Raw genomic sequence first — 7,734 nt, 5'->3', positions numbered from 1 at the left:
ATCATAGAGACTTGACCTAAACATCATAGGAAAGTTCATGTTGGAGATTAAACATTTAAAAGCAAGAACTCATGAAGTGTTCAAAAGGTTGAATCTTTTAATTCAAAAGCAAGAACCAAAAACATAAACATGTAAAATGAAGAAAACACATTTAAAGTAAAATACAGGAAAGATGAAAGTCATTAAAGAGAGAAGGAGAGTTTTGAACAGAACAAAAATCTAGAACCTAGATATGAGAAAGACCAAAGCACTGATTTGGGAAATAAGGTTAAATTTTGAACTATAAGCACTGAATTTATCTCAAGCATAAAAACCAATACACCAATAAAAACCATTGCACCAATAGTGATATCTTACGAAATGAATGCTTACTATATAATTACCTCAGTTTGAAATTCCTCCAGCGATACGCAGCAGATGAACTCTGCACCAGAGGGACAAATGAGATCAGCAACGCACCTGCATTGATCTTCAGCAATCGATGAACTTCAACAATTAGAATTTTAGCAAGTAGAATTTTCAGCAAATAATAACAATTATAAATCAGCAACGAACCTGCATTGATCTGAATAATTCTCTTAAATCAGCATTTTTTTCTATCAGATCTTGATTTAATTGTATTTCAAGTATGTCGCTTGAAAGGCCAAATTAAAGTTCAAATCATGTAGAATAGCTCTTAGGCTTTTACCAACAGAACTTCATACAAGAAGGAGTAGACACAACTTACAAAGTATCCCTTCCTTTCCTAGCTTTAATAATTCACGGTTATTAAACAAAAGTTAAGCATTTGTTTGAAAACTTTAGAAATCACAGAGTGTTTTCAAAGCAACGCAGAAGCAAAAAATTTGAAAGATCTAATTATATAATATAAATACAATTTGAAAGGAAAAAAAATGAATAAAGCCTGGATGAACCAATTTATATTAGAATCACCAAACTCGGCTTCGTATATTTCCTCAACCATTGGTTTCCAAAGACACACACACATTAATAAACCAATTTACCACCTGATATATAACATATGATATAAAATTATGATTGTGTCAATAAAGATTAGCAATAAGTTTAATAAAAGTAATGTTGTTCAGCTCAGAAAAAAAATAGAAATGATAAAAATAAAGATGCAGGAAAAACCTGAAAAAGATAAAATAGAAGTGTTATCATGAGCCATAAGAGTTGTAAGGAAAAGATGCTTCCAACTAAAAAGAACTTATATAAATAAGTCTTACAATACCTTAGACCTGTCACCACCAGAAGCATTTTCTTTTGATGAACTATTTCTCCTTGATGTAACCTGAAGTAATACCACAATATATGCTATAGTTTGTTGATAAGTTATCTTAGAGAGCTTAAACATATCATAAGATGTTCTCTCAAATAGTCTCACAAGTACTTATAAGAGTAGATAAACCAAAATAAATAAATTCAAACACGATCTAAGAACCAATTTGTTTCAACTTTCAACATCATCGCTTGCATCCTTGAATTAACTCAAATAGTCTTACATATTAATTTTATTGATAAAGGTCTTCAATAGGATGACCTATTTACAAAACCTTTGATGAAGATAGATTCAATTTTATGAAGAAGGTAAATATTCACTTTGTAAACGTTGATTGACTGATTTAAGTGATTTATCAAAGGAAAGAATTTTATTTTATCAAAATTATTTCTCCTCTAGTTACACATGTGATAATGACTTTTATGAAGTTAACTAGTAGAAGACCCGTGCGTCCGCACGGGAAATTCAAATCTTAAGATGAATAATGTATTACAAACTCGAAGTTTAAATACTCGAATGAAAAATGTTAAATTAAAATTTATAAAACATAATATAGATGTAATTAAGCTATATATAGTAACTATTTTAAAAAAAGAAGAAGTTGAAAATGCAATAGGCAAAAAGTGTCTTCAAAAGAACTTAGATTGTATATGACATCTTAGATTGAAGTGTACCAAAGAAATCTGAAAAGAATTAGAAAAATTAATATTGAAATTTGAATGAAAGTGTTATTGAGAAATTAAACATGGAGTAATAGATGTATGAATTAGTCCAAAGCAAAAATAATGTTTGGATTATACAAAGAGTTAAAATTGTAGGCAACAATGTCTATTTATTGGGATAAACAAATATGAATATAGCGTGAATGAGAAAATATACCTTTATGATTTCATGGTTAATACTTAGAAGTGTTATTGCTTAAAATAAAAAAAGTATTATGACAATATCGGCCCGTGAAAGTAATGAGTTTCAGTGATAAATTTCACATAAGAAAGGTATTATGGTGGTAGTGACCCATATAAATAGTGAATATTCGAATAAAAATGAATTAATGTCCGAAAAAATGTATTATGGTGGTAGTTACCCGTGTATCTACACTGATAAGTTCATTTCTATCTTAAATAATTGGTTAAATATCACTAAAATTAATACAATACTGTAAAATTTATATTATTAATACAAAATGAAATTTTAAATGTTGTGTGTCTTATCTTAATGCATATCAAGAAACATTATTGTGAATTGCTTTGAATAAATTTTTCAATAGAATATCTACGAAGAAGCTATAAATCTCATCACGTACAACAATAATATATGCATCAATAAATAATCCAATTCATATTGATGTAAGTGGGAATTGCATCCGGAGTGGTTAAAGTATACTTATATTATTTTTATAAAAATAAATATATTTATAATGATCAATTTATTAATTAGTTTAGAAAATATATTTAAATTTTTAGAATTTTTTATTTTTTAATATTGTAATTTATCAATTATGATAGTATATAACATATTTTTATTATTGACATATTATTATTAACATGAAAATTTTCATTAAAAAAATTGTTGAAATAAAATCCTTATTTACTATAAATAGTAGTAGTAGATGTAACATAATTTATTAACAAAATTTAATATAATTTTAAATAAAATATAATAATATGTTTGATTAATAAAAGTTATATAAAAGTTAATATTTCATAATTTAAAAAGTGATGACGGTTAGAACCTAATTGGTTACCATCCTTACACACAATTAGTTAATTGATAATCTAAAAACTAAACTTAACACCTTTGTAAAAGAGAGAATTAACATATGGTTAATGTCTACTATAATTTATACCAAGTATCATAGTTTTTTTTTGTTTGTAAAATATTGGAACACAACAAAACTAAATGCATATTGTGATCTTATTATAAGGCTGGAATCTTGTAAAAGTGAAGTACTGAATGATAACATTACAACAAAACATAATAGTTTATTAAAGTTTGCTACTAAAACCTTCAATTGGTAAGTTGGAATGCTAATGTATTTTGTTGAATTATTGAAACATGAGCATTCTATAAATTTTACATACTCATTTATCAGGTATCAGGAGTGATGATGAAAAAAAAAAGAATTGAATATCGTTGCAATACAAATGAAAGCCAGATCAATTAATGAAGTATGATTTATCTCTAAAAGAAAGAGTCTGCTATTTAAATAATGTGCATGCAGGTTATGTGTTGTATTACAGCAACACAGAACATAAATCACAATTATTTTTGGCAAGTTGAATAGTAAATCATAATTTTTTAATGCATGTGTTTAGGGGTGGCAAAACGGGCCGTCCGCCCCGCCCGCCGCCCGCCCCGCCTTATGCCCGCCAATAAACGAGCGGGGTGGGCATGCCCGCCAAGTAAAATGGGCATAAAATTCATGCCCGCCCCGCCAAGACGGCGGGTTGGCGGGCGGCGGGCTTACCCGCCTATTTTTATTTATATATTTTTTAATAGATTAATAGGCTTTTTTTTTACTTTTTAATTAAACTTTTCACTTATTTTTTAAACAATTTTTTATAAAAGTAATTTTTTAACAAATTTACTTAAAAAATATTACATATATTTATAAATAAATATATAAAATAAACCATCAAGAATTGAAATTACTAGAATTAACTAAAAAAAGAGTGAGTTTTGGAGGAGTAGCGGGTTTTGGCGAGCGGCGGGCTTTGGCGGGGCGGGCATGGCGGGCGGCGGGTTTTGGCGGGGCGGGCTTTGGCGAGCGGTGTTGCACCCCAAAATTTGCCCATCTAATTTTATTTCTAATTGGCTCAAACTTTGCATTTCATCGGCATACCCTCATTATGTAATTTGCATATGGCATTTATTCGTCAAAAGTTTCAAAGCTTAGATCAAGGATCGTGTTGAGAAATGACTTCTCTATACTTTGCGGATTTCAACTCTACGCAAGGAATCAACTGGTTCTATTGTTACTTAGGGTTCGTGAAGTTGAAGTTGTGTGTTAATAAGTCATTATGAATTTCTTCCGTCTCTCAAGCTGCAAAAGGGGCATTAAACTTATTATCAAATTATTTCAAAATAAGAGGTCATCTTGATCAAAGAATCTGCTTGTGAACTTTCTATGCAAGTGAACTTAGAAATTTGAGTTAAGTTCTGACTAATGTCATAATTATTCATTTCAAATACTACTTATGGCCAAGAGTTCTCAATGTGTGAAGTTAGTTGGATTAAGGTATTGAATTGCTTGGAGTCTTGATTACAAAAGCAAAATTCATCATATTTCAAAGTATAAGACAACATCATTCGAGTCAACACCGTTCAAGTTCAAACATTTCTCATCATTTCTCATTCAAAGTTATCGAGATTTCAAGTTAATTTCAAATGTTCATCAAAACCAAAAATCAAGTGTCCATTCTCAAATGTCAAATTATACATATATTCAAAATACCTCACAGGGCCATTACCACTACATCATATTGCAAGAAAATTCACATACAATCAAAAAATGTATATAATGAGGGTTATAACCTACTGACAGTACATGCTCAAACTACTGTCCTATGTTATCTAACTGCCAGGATAATTACTAATGCTTTTACACTTCAGCTCATCATTATTATAATTCAGACTGGAATGCAAGCGCCTTTACCGAGATCCTTCCAGCTGCAATACAAAAACAAATGGCAAAGCATTAATATTAGCAGACCATCATAAGTTCTAAACACAGTCCAAAAAAGATGCAAAAAAATCCAGAAGTCAGACCCTGCAATCCTATGTGAATTCTCCCAAAACCAAATCCATACACCTTCAAACAAAACCCACAGCCTTGCATATATTCATTAACAGAAACCATCCAAATATGACCCTAGCTAATTCACACATTCAGTTGGCAACTAATGATCACTAACAGATTTCTCAACCACAAAAACCAATTCTATAACTACCTGCCAGCTCATCATAACAGAAAAAACAGTCTTGTAACTACCAATAACCACCTCTAAGAGATTCAACTGACTCCAACAGAATCATAACAGAAGAAATGGAGAAGGGTGACTAACCTGAAACCTATATATACTCTGCTCCTCCTTCATTCAAAGCTCTCGCCATTCATTCTTCATTTTCCTCTCCATTTTCTTCACACTCTCCAGAATTCACTTCTCTTCAACCATTTTCTTCAATTCCTCCATAACTCTCCACCATCTTTACCTTCTCTCCACCATTCTTCCTTCTGGACTTTCACTCTCAATTCACTATCTCCGCACCATTTCCATCTTCATCATTCATCAAAGTTCAACTCTCCATCATCTTCATCGCTTCACACTCCAATTTCCATCTTCTTCCCCTCAAAATCTCTAAACCTTCACTCTCAAAAACCCTATCTTCTTTAATCTTCATCACCTCATCAACCTACAAATCCTCCACTGGTTTTTCAATCTGCATCAGCTTCTTCACGACTTCACTTCACTCCATCATTCTGCACAACTCAATCTTCATCATTCACAAACCATCACCACCTTCATCATTCAATCAAACCTCCAATCACCATAGCCAAACACATCAACAACCTTCAATCCTCATTCATCGAAGCTTCTTCCATCTCCTTCAATATCCAATCCTCAATCCTTCAATCACCTCAATTAGTCAACAAAATCGTCAGAAAAAAGGCTAACAGAAACGAGAGGGCAGAAACGAGAGCTTGTTCATGGCGTTGGCCGGAGTTTTGATCGGAGACGGTGAGACTCTCCGCGCGTCGTTCATGAAGAGGAAGAGTGCGAGGCAATCGATGATGATGAGGCGGAGGATCTGAATCGGAGACGAAGAGACGAGAGAATTGTTGTCTCGCGGTTGTTTCGTGACGGCGATAGAGAGTTTGATGGTTGTTTCGTGACGGCGATAGAGAGTTTGATCGGAGAAGAAGGGCAGAATCACCGCCGCCGCTTCATCTTGCTCGTGAGAGGAGAAGAGTTCTTTGCCGAGATTGAGGGTGCGAAGAGAGATATTGAGTGGTGTCGTTGGTGGATGGCCGATCGGAGAGGGTGAATTTCTCCGGCGCCGCTCAGGTGCGCCATTCGCGAGAGTGAGAGACGAGTAGGGAAGGGGGAACGACGCAAGGTTCTAACCCTAATCCCTTTTCTTTTTTCATTTCAATTTATTTTTCTTTTTCATTTCAATTTGTTTTCTATTATTAATTAACAGAATGAATTAATTAAGTTAATGGAGAATGTTAACAGAAATTCAGTCTCTGATTTAATGTCATTAATTGTTGATTAAAGTTGTGATAATTTGGACTAATCTGAATACTAATAAACTCTATTGGGCCGTAACTGCTAGCACACACCCCTGGCCCATTGTCTTCATTTTTGACATAAGAGAAAACTGTCACAATAAAACTTCTTTGGGCCATACGAATTTTTCAGATTCACACCCCTCTGTTTACTTTGTTTCCATTAATATTTTTAGGTTCTATTAGTTTTCTTTGCCATTTCTTTTTAGTGAATAAAAACTGATTTTTTCCTATTAATTTTAAGACTTTAGTACATAGATTTTGACATATAAAAAAATGATCATAAAAATATTAGTTTTAGGCTATTTGCTTTAGTCTTTTACTTGATTAGAACTCAATTCCTCTCATAAAAAAACCATAAAAATAATAGTATTCTAAATTCGATTTTTGTACTATTTTGCATTGTTCACTTTCATGTCTTGTACCATATTTTCAAGTGTTTATGTTAGCCATTTTACACTAATTTTGTATCATTGTTTACTTGTAATTTTTACTTGTAATTTTGATCTTTGCTTGTGCTTGTAATCTCGTTCATTTACTCCTAACTTTAGGTAGAGACCATGATAACATTAGGATTTAGGAATCCCCTTTCATAACACTTAGGCTAGTTATTCATTTTAGGCTAGTTTCCTCCCCTTTTTCTTTTCAACTTTTAAAATACTTAATAAATATCGATGAAGATCATACCGTTACTATATTTCATAGTAAGAAAGAAATGATTGAGGCGTAGGCCTTGATGTATGTTCTTTCCTACTTAGCGGAGAAGAAATGATTGAGGTGTGAAGCCTCGATGTATTTCTTAACCGTTGTTTAGAGAAACGATCGTGGTGTAGGCCTCGATGTGCATTCTCTAAACATTCACAAAAGAACTCTTTTTTGTATCTCCTTTACTTAGCGGAGAAGAAATGATTGAGGTGTGAAACCTCGATGTATTTCTTAACCGTTATTTAGAGAAACGATTGTGGCGTAGGCCTCGATGTGCTTTCTCTAAATATGCAAAACAAAACTCTTTTTGGTATGATCTAAGTCACAAATTAATTTCCCTTAAAAGACACCCAACCAAAAACACTTCAAAATATCTAATAAAGGCTCAGAGCTAATCAAAGTGAGGAAGTGATGCGATGCCTTGTAGTAGGTTTTCGTCCATCATGAAATCACACAT

The sequence above is a fragment of the Vicia villosa genome, unplaced genomic scaffold (assembly GCF_029867415.1).
Source record: "Vicia villosa cultivar HV-30 ecotype Madison, WI unplaced genomic scaffold, Vvil1.0 ctg.000348F_1_1, whole genome shotgun sequence".
In the NCBI taxonomy this organism is placed as follows: Eukaryota; Viridiplantae; Streptophyta; class Magnoliopsida; order Fabales; family Fabaceae; genus Vicia; species Vicia villosa.
Note: the sequence above shows the minus strand (reverse complement) of the source record.